The 16,859-nt window shown below is 40.1% G+C and overlaps 1 long non-coding RNA gene across 1 annotated transcript; it reads right to left on the reverse strand.

Annotated features, from left to right (window-relative positions):
- Positions 1 to 13,082: 13,082 nt before the first annotated feature.
- Positions 13,083 to 16,843, reverse strand: LOC148937017 (uncharacterized). The gene is made up of 3 exons (XR_016138823.1): positions 16,529 to 16,843; positions 15,869 to 16,172; positions 13,083 to 15,637 (listed from the first exon to the last, which is right to left on the reverse strand). It is a non-coding gene; the product is annotated as an uncharacterized LOC148937017 (long non-coding RNA).
- Positions 16,844 to 16,859: the final 16 nt, after the last annotated feature.

Genomic DNA, 16,859 nt, shown 5'->3' on the forward strand with positions numbered 1-16,859 from the left:
TTTAAGATATATTTATCGAGATTCCAGTTAATAAATTATATGCTGCTATCATCATTTCTGTAGTTTCAATTCGGTAATCCATTTGAGCTACTGATTAATTTTATCTACGCTGTCAGCTTTGATTGAATGTAAAATAAAAATATGGAAAGTGAATGCGTATAAATTTAAGTCAGCATCGAATTTCAAAATACCATGAATAATTCGCACTCACTAGTATTCTACGACAATATACTTCTCTATTCGGCTATAGATGTGGTTATACAAGAATCTCTTAATATTTTTTGCCACACCCATATCATATTTCAAGAATAAATAAATTTTATTTTTTCATCCGATACGGCGCGGTGGGCGTAACTTGCATTCAAAATGCGACCAAGCTATACCAATGTTTGCGCGCCGTACGCGCGCATACGCGGAGAGTTGCATTACGCAACTATTTCTACAGTGGCTTGACGATATTTTTTTCAATTGTATGATAAGACTTTGATGTTACGTACCACGCCCACACAATTCGCTCGGTCTTGGCAACAGCCCCAGTCTTGAAAATGGCTAATATAAACCGTCAATCATGCATATATATATATATATATATATATTATTATAGTGCTGTCTATAAACTTATTATATTTTTAGTTAGACAACTTTTATTTTGTAAATAAATAAATAATTTTTAAATTCTGTTAAAGCTAATTTAATAATAACATTAATCCTATTCTTATCGTATCTACTACGTGCTCGATTATTTATAAGAATTATATTTATTCTTATTATATCGTTTATTTATACAAAATTAAAATTCTTACATAATCCTTTCGCAAGATCGGACTTTGGCGAGTTTTATCCAAACGTTTTCCTTCTATTAACAGGCTCTGTCATAGATGCAGGTCACAACGCTATTTCGCGAAATAGATTTCCGTCTCTCGAATTAATGATATATTTTTTTCAAAAAATGGCTGCGACACTTAAGATCGATATTGCTGGGTAACATCCGACTACGGGTCGAAGTACAACACCTGAAAACACCTCGTGAACACTTTCCGCATTGCTGCATCAAGGCCGACGCGTTTAAACACGACGGCCGGCGTGAGCCGCGCGACAGCTTTACCGCTCGCTGTAAAACAAACCCTAATCTCCCGAAGCTGCTACCGGTGGCACTATCTTACTCCGTTTGTTTGCGCTCGTCGGGAGAAAATGCCTCCGACGACGTCTGTACTGTGAGAACCATTAATGATCTCTGTTGCTTGCCGACTCCACTTCGCATAAAGCGTTGCATACAGGGAATACGATGCAATTTGCAATGATGTTGACCATTAATGATGATTCTCTGTCTCAATAATACTTTATTACCAGCTACTTACTTCGTTCTTCGTAATTGACCACACGCGAAATAATTTCCTAGAAAATTTTGTTCTGGCCTGGTGAGAGAATATACCTTCTATATAAAAGACACGTCTTACAGATTTGTTAATACTATTTTTAATGCTATTTTTTATGATTTTTATAACATGTAAATGATTTTCTTTTGTATTATGCAATATATTTTTCTTTATTCCTTTCTTATTTCTTTCGAACAATTATACTTTGTTACATATAAGTTATTTAAATTACGTTAAAATTTTTTCTCGCCCGTTCGTCTTCACGATTAACATTTCTGGACATCGCAAACATATATTCGACATATAATCACGCGTAACTTGGCGGCGACAGTCGTAGACGGAGATCGTGCGAGCGAAACGAAACTGGTTTGCGAAACGCTTGTCGGTACCTGCAAAGATATGTATATTAATTAGAAGATAATTTAGAAATGCGACGAAAGATGTATGCTGTGAGATTTTTGTAGCGCGCGTTTTGCGGTAATTTTCGATAACAAATCTGTAGTGTAGAAATAATGGGAATAGTAATGGTTTCTGACATGCTACTTTATGACACCCCGTCCATGCGACCAGGATCAATTGATAAGCGATTCACTCGCAAAGGTATGCGGCCGAAAGATATCTCCGTGGCTAATTTTATTCGCGATCGTGGACGCTTTCAATTATTTCAATTATTTCATTTTCAGGAAATAAATAATCGCATTAATTCTCTTTCTTTCTTTTGCTTATTTTTAAAAATGTTTTCTTATCTTTTCATATTTTTTCATGTTGTTGTATACGAGTTAATTAATAATAATAAAAAAAAAAATTACTAAATTGCAATATGAAAGTCATAAATTGCTAAACGGAATAAAATTGTAGTTTTTTTCACTCGTTTCTTATTAATGATATAGAAAGTTAACTGGAATTACTAAATTAAAAATTATTAAATGCAACATATTGATTTTCTTTTCTATCAAACAATTTTATTAGAAACATTTATCTACACCTTATTCTCAGACTTATACTTGGCGATCTTTTGTATGTTTCGCAACTAGAGAAACATCGACATGTTTCCAACGATACGTAAAAATGGCAGTCTGCCGTTTTATATAAATGAGTTTCATATGTAAAACCTTGTACAGTGTAAGGCTCTGTGGTGAGATTTGATCTTCTTATTCGGGTTCTACAGTGTGCACAAGCTATCGAGATACTTATGCAGATAAGCGAACGATCCTGTAATCTTGCCGCGAATCTTGGAATTAAGAAACAGAAATTCGTAGATAAACACAATTAACTGATAGAAAAATTGCTTCTTTTTAAAAGATTTTACATAACGTGCTACATCTAAAATCTGGAAAGAAGATAATTAAGAACGAAGACAAAGTAATCATATGTAAAAATTATATTTTTTTTAAAACAAATATATAATAATCATATTTATATTAATTCTATGACAGTATTTAATTAATTATTTTTTGCAGCACATAATGCGTTATTTCTTGACTATATCTCAATTATATAATTTCTGTTTCAAGATCGGAATAGGCAGATTTCGTTTGCGCACTCTCTCCGCGTCGTGCTCCCGTCGACCGAGTCGTTAAGTGATTCGGCTAATTGCATCGTATCCGTGACTGGGTCCCTCGCCTTTAATCACCCTAATCGCCGTCCGCTAATTATTCGCGGCGCGATTAAAGAGGCTAACGTGGGGTCGACCGGAATACCGGTTCGCTACTGCGGTTTCCCACTGAGGTAACATGCCAGGACATAGTTTTCTTTATTTCCGTCGCATTTCCAGATATATATATATATATATATATATATATTCTATATATGGAGAAAGAGAATGGGTCAAAGAATTTCCTTTCGCGGTTTTCCGAATCCGTTTGGCTGATACAAATGTGTGGGATTAAAAGTTTTAAAAGCATTATTTGTAGTACCATTTCTTACTGGCTCTTTATTAATTCGCGCCGCTATAGCGAACTACTAAAATGCTAATTAAAAAAAGGCATGATGGTAATAGCAATATTTGCTCGACATCTTTTAAATTTAAAGTCAAAATTTATTATCTATTTTGTAATAAACTTCACGCAAGACCTGCGGGAAGGATGTATAAAATTATATATAAATTCTAGTATCGTCTTCTTCTTCTCAATCCGAAATCTCTCTTAATAAATTTACAATTTTGGCCCATATGTAAAACTAATCTATTTGTTATGATTCTGTTGATCTAACGAGTAGCATATGGTGAACAAAGAAAACATTACTTTTTCTCAACATTTACCCTTTCAGCCGATGTCGAAAGAGAGAAAGTTGGGCACGGCTATAATAATGCAATTAATGCCGTTGTGACGTTCGCGAATAATAGCAGGGCGATTCCTTTGATATCCGAAGTCGAGCACGCAGAAAAGAGTAGCTTGAAACAATAACGAGCGTTCTTGTTTCATACATGTACATGGCGCGACGCCATAAATTGCGACGCGAGGCGAGCCTTATTTTTAATCGGGATTTAATTTGGCCGCACCGGTCCTTTGTACGCTGGCTCGCCGACGATATGTGGTGGAGGTGGCTCGTGCACGTTACTTTTGAGTACCGAGACAACCCCGGTCGATTACTCGAAATTGCAGTAAATGTAGGATGTCTTTAACCAGCCGTACATCTCGACGGAAGCAATGATAAGCAAAGATATTGAGTTTAGAAAATAATTTTATTTAACACTATTTGTAAAAACAGCTAAATATTCACGTTACATTTTGATGCTTTCGGATATATATAATTACAAAACTTCTTTCTTTAAAAAAAGACATGCTTTAGAAGAAAAATTAGGGAACATATATTATTGCGGTATCAAAGTATCGAGTAATCAATATCGTGTAAATCACGAAAAATATGTATGTACGCATTATATTGTGCTATGTAATGTTAACTATTCTTTCTTATTTCTCCTTTTAAAATGATTCTGTATAAATTACAACACAAATCTAATACACGATTGGATATCGTTTTATCGACATGCATAATTTGTAACTCAACGAGCTTTCGTTATGGGCACCTTTAATTTATTATATATATATATATATATATATATATATATATATATATACATATTATTTATATATATATATATGAATTTAATACGATTGCATAATATATATATATATATATATATATACATATTATTTATATATATATATATATATATTATGCAATCGTATTAAATTCATCGATGTCGAATCTCTTTTGATTACGAGATCCGAGGAGACGCTAATAAACAAAAGATTACATTACTCATCCGAAACCCCATTCGAAACCTGCGCAAATGGAATCGGGCATCCGTTAAGATTTTCCTAAGCGCACATCAATCGGATATATAATTAAACGGCGCGCGTCATTGATCGTCATCTATGATACAAGAACGAAGAATCCTTGAATGCTCGAGCGAGGCCGATTTCGATCGTTTGACAAGCCGTTAAATTATCAGCCTCGACTGGATGGAACATATCCGCAAAATAAGAATCTTGACGGGCGGGTGTCAACAGAGCGATAGCCTTCGTCGTAGGTGCGAACGCGGGAGGCGATTAGCATTTCTCATTTACATATTGACGGGATTTCTAAAAGTTATGAATATTTTACGGCCCCTTCACGCGTTTTCGTATGTTTCGCGGCACGAAATCATCGCCGGCGCGGCGTTGGCAATTGGTGTCGGCCGCAACGTCATTTTTTTTTTTATTTTCACCGTTATGCCAGTTCGTTAATTGCCGCGCGTCAATATCCGGGGTGGGTATCACTTCTCCCTTGGACAACCGCCTTATCCCTATCAACGAATGTTGAATGCAAAGAAAAAGTACTTATCTAACGCGTCTTGTACGGCATATTTACGGCAATGCCGACGACCAATGCGACCAATCGCGATTCGTTTCCGGGTGAATATCATCGGCCGTCGTAACCGCCGCTGTCACATACGTCTTCATATATGCACGCGGCGAACGATAAGGTCAAATCCTTAAAAGGATGCGTTTATTACGCGTACTGATAAGAAAATAGTAATACCGGCGGAGCGTTAACGTTTGAAAATCGTACCGCAAGATGGCAGCAATATATACTTTACGATGTAATTATAAACATTTTATGCCTTGACCCGGCACCTTGAGGTGTACTTGCTCTATAGTTTTCTTTCCAAATAAAAAAAAAAGTTATAAATTAATTAATTGCTTTCTTTTTGCGTTAATAATTAATCCGCACGGTCATTTAAGTCTAGCCAGTTTACGGACTCTCAATGTATTGCGAATAATTCATATGCCTTTATACATAAAACATTTATATATTTATGTTTTTGTAAGAGATTATACGATTGGAGGGAGAGCGGAAGAAACATACAACCTAATTTAGAAATAATAAGAATAATTATATATGTAATCCTTTTTACGAAGAACGTCTAGGTAATTTGCCAGACGAATAATTAAAGAGTAATAGAAATTCAGAATTCGTGAATTTTGTAAAATTCGTGAATTATTATTTGGAATTATAACGGAATCGCGGTCGGTTAAACGTAACTTACATTGCATAAGTTACGATGCAAGCGCGTGACTGCTACCGAATCAATGTCTGATTATTAGTGTGCGCGTGTGTGTGCGTGTGTGTGTGTGTGTGTGTGTGTGTGTGTGTGTGTGTGTGTGTGTGTGTGTGTGTGTGTGTGTGTGTGTGTGTGCATGGGTATCTATATAGTCCTTGGAATTTCATTATCACGGCCGTAAAATAGTCATTATTTAGAAAAGTTCGGGAGCCGCAATGGCGGCGATGGCGGATGAAGTAGTTGGAAATGACGATATTTATGCGCGGACGCGGTGCTACCAGAAGCGGGAAACGATAATAATTGACGGCGAGCTTTTCCAGTGGGCGAAATACGTCGCGCAAAAGACCGATGGCGATTTATCGGACTGGAAAGATCGGCGGCGGCAGCGGCGGCGGCGCGTTCCCCGCCGATGTTTTCGTCGTGTTATTAAAACCGCGCGTGAATTATGCGCGCGGCATTAACGAGCGCCTGGAGCAATGCGATCGGATCGAAATCCGGCCAGCTCGGCTCAGAACAATCGGAATGATCGAGCACTTGAGTCATTTCGATCGTGAAATATACCGGGCAACTTGACCACACCGCACACAATCCAAAAGGTAGTTCTTAAATTTACATTAACTGAAACCAAGACAGTATCGATGAAGCGAAAATATTTCTGACGAAGTATGGTTAATGCAGTGATTCGGATAAAGCTTTGCTTCGCATAAAGAATTAACGTAAGTTGAAGATAGTTGAGACATTCCCTCAACAAAATTGTCGAGATGTCTCACGAAAGATAATTCGATTGTATGTAACAAGAATTTGAAGATAGAGAATGATATTATTGGCAAAGTATTTTAGTTCGGAAAGCTCTCGTATAATAAAACGTATTGTAAACGAAAATTTTTCCTCGTGATAAATCTGAAATATTTTTGCGAAATGCAATCTTTTTTTTATGCCGTTTTACACGGAACACATAGTAATATCGTAGATACCGCGATATACGATTTTCGAAAATACGGCTCCGAAATAACTGATTTCTCTTTTATACACTAATAGGTGAGTTGGCACCGAAACCGCTGGATTGTAAAGAAAAGCTTTCCATATCGTTGACTCTTAGTCCTCTATGAAAGAAAGAAAATAATAAAGAAAGGACTGTGAGGTGCTGCCATCGACAGGCAACTTTGTGCCAAAAGCGTGAAATAAGCGATCGAAAAATTCTCGACCTTTGACTTTTTGTAATAAAATAAACCAGTAGCTTCTTATGCAACTTGTTCGGACTATCAGAACATTCATATGACGTAATGAGCAATCAAACGCAGTAACCGCAATAAATTTAGTGATAAATTTATGTTGAAAATTGCTGATTCATCTCTCTTGTTTTCGCTCAGGCTCATCGGGAGTGGCATCGGTTTGCTTGTTTCACAAATTAGAGGTAGCTCAATTGATTTAGGTTAGGTTCTTATATTGAAATAATTATGCATAAGAGATATCACGTGTTAAAAGCTTAAAAATTTTTAATTATGTTGACACATCACGTTCATGAAGAATGACAAACGCTAATGCGTATTCAAGTGATAATAAGTTGAAGTGATAATAAGTAGAGTTCGCATTTCGCACAAAGACCTTCTTTCATTCCATTTTCCGCCGTCGAAAAAATGATCCTAGATATATAAAGTCCGATTAGAATCACATTTGTAACAATTTACGCCAGAAAGAGAATATCAAAGGGGATAAATCGCATTCTACGACACCTCAAAGTCAAAGTCTTTCCAAAGCGATCGTTAAAAAGCCGGCTGCGTGAATTGCCACGCGATACGATCGTCGATCGCGCGCGGTTGACAAGCAAGAGAATCCATTTCCGTCGCAGCCTGTCGGTCTTGCGCGTTTTCGAAACCGCTGCCGAGTTCCAGAGGAATCATCGTAGAAGCAGGAATCCAGGCGCATCGAATCGAATAGCGTAGCGATCGAAACTCGTTTCTCCAAAAATAATTCCTGACACGATGCTGCTGATGCTGGCGGTGACGGCGTCGCGAGGCGGTCACGGCGATCATCGCCGCGCGGCACGGATCGCTCTTCATCCAGGAATTCCTGCTCAGGTAGTCACAGACGGGAGATAGGTCACAGAGAGAGCGAAGGAGCGCGGAGTTGGTGCAGGCTGGACGTACAACTCGGAGCTTTTCTTTTTCTCGAAGGGCGGAGCACTGTCCATCTACCTGGGCCGCGACCGGGGGCACAAATGTAAGGCATTCTAATAATAACCTATGGGAAACCGCGTTCAAAGCGTATCGGCGCAGGAGAAGAGAGAGACAGATAGGGATAGGCAGGTAGAGAGAAGGAGATGTAGTCAAAGCGGGAAAGATTGCGGTAAAGAAGAGGACGGGGAGAGGAATTAGAGGGGCTTAGCCTCGCGGAGCCTATTATGAGCGCAGCGGGTGTGGGTGGACACGCCGATCCGTAATGCAGGCGAATCTTTGGAGAGGCCAAGGGGATCGAGAGAAAAAGAGAAAGAGGAATGGAGAGGGATCTGGACAGATTTAGGCATTTTTCTCCTGATTTTTCTAGTGCGCTTCGTTGAAAGCCACCTGTCGATATTTAATGCGATAATGTCCCGTCGCGTGTGACCGAAACGTTCCTCCGCCGACTCCGACGGACGACTCTGACTTGACTGACTGATGTCCGACGTGTCGTCGACGGCATGGCCGCTCATCTCCTCCTTCCTCTTGAAGAACCCTCGAGAGATTCCCGTGGGCGCGATGCCGAGTTTTTTTTTCGACGTTGACGATAGATCCGCTAACAGGGAGAAGCCAGCGACGAATATCGTGGTATCATGGCGCAAGTTTAGTTGATTTAAACTTGCGCCATGATACCATGATGATCAAACATTTTGATTTCGGATTTTCACAAAAAAAAAAAAAAGAACCAGTTTTTCCTTCGCTTTCTATCTCGTTTCCAACACAAAGTGTACATATTCAAAGACGGATTACGTTTAAAAAAACAACAATTATAAAAATAAAATGTTACTTAAAATATCTATATAATTTATAAAATATCGAGTATTTTTCTAAACAATGTTAAAAATGTCTTTAAATTAAGGCTTACGTATACATCTAGAAATTATTTTACAGTTTTTTTTTTACTTGGTTTAATTAAAAAAAATATTATATAATTGTTGCCACAGTTACATTCGGATCTTAATCGATGCGTTCTTATTTGCGAGACATTCTTTCAAAGTGATGGAGTTGATCGAATTGGAGGTTGACGCGAAGTGCTTGGGGAGGATCGCGCATCGCGAGGGCGGCGGCGATAGTTCGTCTTCTCCGAGAGGCCGCCGCCAAGTCGTTTTTATCCGTTCAAGTGGGCCACGACCGCGCGACGGAAAGGGCCGCACGGGACGTGTGAGGTTTTAAAGAATGGTTTCTCGTGGCGCATCACTCTTCCGCGCCGGTTAAGGCCTCTCCTCGTCCTTTTATCGGCTGTGTTTACACCGGCCCCGGATGAATCTTTTTCGAGGAGAACTTCGCCGGCGTGTCGGTGTCCGTTGGAGAAGAACGATCGTCTTACCGCAGCCAGATAACTCACCTGTCCGATCGCGTCAAAACAAAGGATCGCGTCACAGATGCGTCACAGAGACCGGAGCAAAAAACGCATTTTCGAGAGGGATCATGTCACGCATGGCGTTGGCAAATCACCGTTGCGCCATTGAACACAACACACCGGACTTTTTAAAGTTGAACGGCGTATCTTAATCGCGACGAATCCCGATTCTCTTGCGACAAAACGTGCGATATTTCGTCAAGAAGGTAAAGCGTTCGACTGGCTCGAAATTCTGATCGTAATGTTGCTTGTATACTTGCGGAAAAAAAAATTACAAAAAAAATCTCACTTATCAATACCTTATATTCCGTAATTAGAAAAACACAGAAAGTACTCCGTTATAATAAAGTGTTGCGCACGTGGAAAGTGGTATTACCAAATTACAGCTTTGCGTTCCAACGTTCGACGATAATCGAAGCATGAGAAGCCGTAATTTGCATACTTAACGTAAAAATATATATATATATACGGCAGCCAGACAGATTAATCAACACTGTGTAGACATGGCGAGAATTTTTCAACATATGACGGACAATGTATTCGTCACTAGCGTATCTGATGTCGAAAGGCGCTACGCGCTGTCATCGATAGAGACGAGTTCCACTCGGAATTGTCTGGGCCGATCGCTATAATCGCAGTACTTGTACCGCCATAACTCACCCTAGCATAATTACGGGATGCTCTCTCTTTCTCGCGTCCGCCCCTCTTTCTGCCTCCTATTTCTTTCTTTCTCGGTTTCTTTCCCTTGCCTTATACCAACGCTTTATAAATCGTAGCTGTGCGGCCATTTACCTGCTGCATGCAGGTATAGGACGCGTGTCACCTGTTCTAAGACATCTCGTAAATAACAGAAATAACATCTTAAGTTCGATACGCGATACGGCCCTCGTCGTTATCTCCGTTGGATCGTCGCACGATGATGATCGATAGACGCACTCGATATTCTTTTTTCTTTACGTTTCAAGCAAAGAATGTCCCGGATGTGTCGATGGTAATGAAGGATATATATTTAAAGAACCATTACTTTTGATAATGTGACCATGACCACACGCGCTTAAAATCTTTCGCGGCTAAATCAGTGTCTTTTGCGTTAGCAAAATGATTATTACACCGGTAATAACATTATCATGTATCTCGATTATGATTTCCTGTCGTGCAACTTATTTTCTTCGGTATTGTTTCGAGACGGAAAGAAAGAGAAAGAGATACATTTCGAATCGCGAGTAATTAACTTTGCCGCACTCATTCGCGATTCGATTTCGTGGCGTCAGGCCAGATAATCAATAACTCCATAACGAGACGGTGAGCGTAAGATTGAAACGTTTCGCCGTCACGACTGCGCGCCTACTCGAAAAAGAAAGAAAGACGGAGAAATAGAGAGAGAAAGCGAGGGAGGGAGAGAGAGAGAGAGAGAGAGAGAGAGAGAGAGAGATCAGGGCGAACGCTCTCTCGACAAACGACTCTGTCAGATCGATGGATCAGTAAATGCCGCATCGGATTGTTTAGCGGAGGACCGGCTTGCTCTCGATAACTGCCACGCACTCCAGTCAGGATGAGTTCGCGTCTTTCGAAGTTCTCGAGACGAAGAAAAAAAGAGAGAGAGAGAGAGAGAGAGAGAGAGAGAGGGGGGGGGGGGGGTGAAGAGAGGAGCGCTAAGTGGTGCACGAATGCAGGTCAAACGTTTTTTCAAATACAAGCTTGTACTTTTTCTAGAGGCTCGACCGGTTCCTATAAGACCATGCTCATGATACCATCCCTATGTTCATATAACGTTAAATATCTCCCAAAAATACCGAATCGAATTTTAAGCTTAATCATGGAACTGAATTATATATATGTTTAATCGGTGTAATAATTAGTACAGCACACGGTACAAGGGAATATTAATAATTCGCAAGCAAGAAAAAAACAAGCTGTCAGATAAGTTATTTAAAGGGGTAAATGAGAATGGTGTTTCATATTATATGGGGACGGGATGTGAGATAGCGGAGTGATATAAAACTGTTGTGATGCGTGCAGTCTCATCACCGGATCGATTAAGTCGAAATGATAGCGCGTCTCGAGGCACGCAACAATTTTGCATGGCACGCGCTTACGCGTTACGCGGTCTGGAAACTCGAAAAACAGCGAGATCGTGTATTTTATTCACCGTCATCTTGCACGTAACGCGTGGAAATTCTATGCATTTGCAAGTGATGACAGGGACATGCAACCAAGTTGGGGATTCCGAGCGTGTCATCATTATGAGGGTACGTGTACGTGTGCGTACGTTTATATATATAGGTAGACTAACAGCATTCGATTTTTCGTTGTTGAAAGTATTTCTTATTTTCCCCGAGAATTTTACTCACGGTACAGTGTACGTCGATTGAAAACTATCTTTCTAGTTGATTTTTCTTCTAAATGTCATCGGAAATTGCACTCTATGTCCTGCCGCTACAGACATAATTTTCTCGCAGTGTAATATCTATATTACCCTTTTTATGTTAGGTTTCTTATGTGTGAATTGAGAAGCATTAATAAAATAGAATATCTTTCGCAGTTTGTAAAACACATTTCTGGATATGTAAAATGTGCGCGTGCCCCGTATTTCAGGTGTTTCAGAAATTAAAAAAGTCGGTTATTTAAAAAAAATATATGGCCTCGATCTTATATGAGACATCCTGTACAACCGGTGCAAGTGATAAGATAGGCCTCACTGAAGGGACATCACTGTGACCAGAAACAGAGAGGACAAACTACACAAAACCATAGTAAAAGCTCTAGCCGTGCTTCTTTTTCATTCATGTTCGTTTTTTCATTTTCTTCCTTCCCCGTTTCCCACGTATTCTCCTCCCTCTCGTACACCCTCTTACCTAATCGCTTTGACAGCGACTCGAGAAACATAATGAGACGTGGCTCGCATACTGAGTGGTCCTTATTCATGTATCGGAATTCGAATCTCGCGGTATGTGCAAACAATAACTTGCGTTTGCGGAACGGTCGTCCGTCATTTTCCACCGTAAATCAAACCGTCCGTATGCATTCTCGCGTATTAACGAATTCTCCGGTCACAGATTCTGTCTCGCTATTTCAGGATGCAATCGTATAATCGCAGGGAGGGGACGAGGATGAAATCGCCGATTGAAGCGCGGTAATTTACAGTCGCGGTTAATCTCGCGCCATATAGTTTTCTATCGAGGCGATCGAGGCGTTTCTGTTTGTCAAAGGAATCGTAATAAAAGTTACTCCGAGCCGCGCAATCTTAAGTGATTCATCTTGAATATAACTGTCAGGAATATGAAGCTCTTACAATCAAATTAATTCCGGGCTTGCCGATATGAACGTCTTCGACATGAATGCGTTCGGTGCAGTAGGCTTTTCGGTGACCGCCCGGACCGCCTCGATGCAAGGGAACGAAGGAGTAGGAGGGGAGGACAAGGAGAGATCTTCTCTGATATCTCGACGACCCCAACCCTCCTGCATCCCGCGTGCAGCCGGCCTGCCAGTCATATGTGAGGGTTTAGTCACACTGGAATTTGTCGAAGAATATTCTGTAGCTCTCTCCTCTCCCCTCTTCTCTCTCTCTCTCTCTCTCTCTCTCTCTCTCTCTCTCTCTCTCTCTTATACGATTGAAATACATAATATATTTCTTTTTGTGAAAAATTTCTCCTTAAAGCATTAAAACAGAAACACATTTTCGATCTTTACATAACCGAGAGCGCTGTGCGCAGCAGGATTTTTAGACATTTTCAGCACATTTTTAGAAAGTTGGCGAAATAGTACTTTAACCTTAATTTCTAAAGCCTAAGCCCCTTAATTGCTTTAGGAAATGAAAATGTCAATTTCTAATTTGATCCAGTTTTTTTTTTTGTTCAATATTCATTTTTATTTTTCAAAAGAATGCCTGCTCTCATTGTCATTCTCACTCATTATTTGTAGAAGATGCAATACCTTTCTTTTTACCTCAATTTACTTTTCAAAAATTATTATATTATTATTATTATTATAGCATTTATTCACTTATCATGCTTGTTTTCGTACTCGGCACACGATTACCAGCAAGACGGTGCAATGAGAACTTCAGTTTCATAAGGCGAGGGTAGCGGCGCTTAATGACGAGATCAGATTTCCACCTTCATTTCGGATGGTAATTTATGCCGCGCGCAGAACTCGCACGTCGCTAAGACGCCCACGTAACTTCGTTGCCTGTCTATCACTATTATCGTTAACACGAGGAGAGCGAGCGAGCGAGCGAGCGAGCGGTTCTCTCCTTTGAATTCGCTCGATCTCCTTCATAAAAATTTTCGCTGGCAAGCATCGACTCGATCGCTCGATATCTACATTAGATTTGTTTCTATTTACTGTTTTTTTTTTTTTCAATAATCGCGATTATCGCATTTGATCGCAACCATTCCAAGGCATCCGATTATCTAATTTTGACATAATTGCATAATTGCAAAAACGGAAGGCTCTCTCTCTCTCCCAATATTTATATGGTAATCACACGTATATCTCTGGTGCGATTATTTCATTTTCGGTGCAGAAAAGCGAAATTTCTCCGATCTCGCATCGCGCGATGCAATCTCGCAAAGGGAGAGAAATACCTTCTCATTCGATTCGGGGCGATAGGTGCGCGCGCGTAGCTCGCAAGGGCGGACTACCGGTTTAATGGGGCGCGGATGTGCGTTCGTAGGGGTGTCGCATTCACCGGGATGATCGATCACGGGTTATCCACCCTTAGTCTGTTATAATGCGCCACGCAGCATGTACACGCGTAGGTATCTAGCCGTCTTGCGACGCCCGGCTAGGCGGCCTTCCTGTCGTTTCTCCAGCTCGAGCTCAACTATAAATTGCGTAGTTCGGTATTAATACAACGGCAATCGCACCTGAATAGTTTATTGCGGTGGCATATACTAATCACATCTGATCGCTACCTGACTGCTGTCCCTGCTGAGCCTAGAGACCGAGAATTGCTACATGATAGATATTCTTTCGCATTTGTCATGTCGTATGTCTTGATAGAAGTTCATCAAATATGATAGTTGACAGCCTATTCAAATGAAGTGCGGTACGTGTATAAATTTTAACTAGTGTCGTAGCTACGACTAATTATCGAATCAATCTATCAACGAAAATTTTTTAATTCTTTTTCTCTTTTTATTCGCATACAAATTAAGCGGCTTTCGGTAAGCCGTAATATAAATTTTCGCTCTTCTCGGAAAGATATGAGATTGTCTACTCGTACAATTTGCATGATCTCCGCGAGCGATCGACGAAAGAAGAAGACTGCGTGAATCGCATATGCCGTGACGGATAAGATACTCTTGTTATCGTGCGGTTCCAAGCGGATCGTTGGTTTACTAACAGATCCCTTTTTCTCACGACCGGTTATTCCAAATTGTACGAGTGTGGCGAGTGTGGTTCAAGAGAAACGCACGGATGCATGCGGTCGCCGAAATTCATTGCGCCCCTCTAAGAACTATAAACAAGCGAGCGGAGAGTGTCGTGTACTCTCCGTTTTGGTTCTCTGAAAACAAGTGGACGAGAACAGCAGGGAATTTGGTAATTCGAGAGCCTTAATCGGATCGGTGTTGTGTTTCGCGGACCCGACAATAACTACATCGCTACGTGCATCCGCATGACTCTCGTTATCGAAAGTTTTTTGTCCCAGCGCATTTTGCATTTCATCCACGTTTGTTGCCATGTAACTAATTCTCACGTTCGCAATAAAATCTAGACAAGAAATTCGCTACGTGTTTGTGATATATAGATATTTTTTCAAAAATTCGCTTCAAAAATTCACTTTTCAAAGAAAAATAGCTTATTTTCACCAACAATCCAAATTAAACTAGCGAAAGATTTTCTCCACACGTAGGCAAAATAGACGGAAGGTGAACAGTCGGACTACATCGCGTACGGACATGTTTCCTGGCTCTGTCCAGCTTAACCGTATAGACTTTTACATTGTTCCGCCCCTTTCCAACACAATGAGAGAGACAGCAGGGGTGTTTCGCAGAATTACGCACGAATAGTAAGCGGGTTAGGCCGCACGCGGGTCGCATTGTATCATCTCTTCCAGCGTATTAATGCATGTCGTTCGAAACTCCTTTCAGCTAACTCCATTTTCCAGAACTGTATCATTTTGACTATCTATCTAAAATAATATTTATTAAATCTTTAATGAAAAATCTATAACTATTAAATATAAATTACGAAATTATAATTATAATTTTATAATTTGATTGTTGTCTATTTTTTCTCTTATTACTATTGCACATGCATACACACACACACACACACACACACACACACACACACACACACACACACACACACACACACACACACACACACACACACACTGTATTCTATATTCTTTATTCACATTCTGCGTTTTATTCCATCTCATAAATCCCAAGTTTTAGTTGTCAAGCACGTGGACATAGCATGCGGAAGAGGAGCGAGGGTGGCAGCTTTCCTGGCTCCGGCGACGTTTATCGAATTTTTCGCGGGGCCACTTAGATAATTCGCAGCAGGCAGGGGGCTTACGTAAGAATCGATCATTCTCTGGCGTCACGAAAAATTTAATGGTTCATGGCTGGTTGCGCGCGTGATAAGAAGAAAGAAAGAGAGAAGTTTTTCCCTTGTTACTATTGACAAACACGCTATAGACTGGACTTGTTTGTGATCTGTAACAGAATAACAGACTGCAAGTGCACCCTGTAGTTAAAATTACTTAAAAGTATCTTGACGTTTGCGAAAATTGCGAAATTAAATAAATGAGTTCAAAAGGGTACAGAAAAGGACTCTGGTGACTCATGCTGTTTCTTTTTTCGGGATTACAATAAGCGATTCGATATACCTGAATATTAATGCCATAAAAGTTTTTTTGTATAGCTGCTTGCTAAAGTTTGCTACGTGAGTAAGCAAAAAAATTGGAATTTTTAATCTACAGAAAAAACTTTCTAAACGTTTGACAAAATTTTCAAAGTAAAAATAAGTTTCTCATAATTTTTATATTTAATAAACATGCATCTATACTCACTATATCTATGAGTTGATTATATTTATATTTCGTTCGTTTCATATTGTTCGTAGACCGCTCAATGCGCGTTGAAATTTTACATAATAAAATAAACAAGTTTTAAGTCAACGAGGACGACACCACGTCTTGTCACCTCTGTGTCTGAAGGAAGACGCGTCTAAATTCGGGAATCCGGGATTCATTATCCACTTCGTCGATGGCGTCCAGCTCGGCGCCGCCACGTCGATCGATGGCTGCCGAACACGGATGTGTCAATTTGCGATATTATGCGGAACGCGGCATGTAAACGCGCGCTGAGGACGACGGTGGTTGACGCGCGCGAGGACGAGCA

Source organism: Pogonomyrmex barbatus, unplaced genomic scaffold (assembly GCF_055798465.1).
Source record: "Pogonomyrmex barbatus isolate J1 unplaced genomic scaffold, ASM5579846v1 scaffold18, whole genome shotgun sequence".
In the NCBI taxonomy this organism is placed as follows: Eukaryota; Metazoa; Arthropoda; class Insecta; order Hymenoptera; family Formicidae; genus Pogonomyrmex; species Pogonomyrmex barbatus.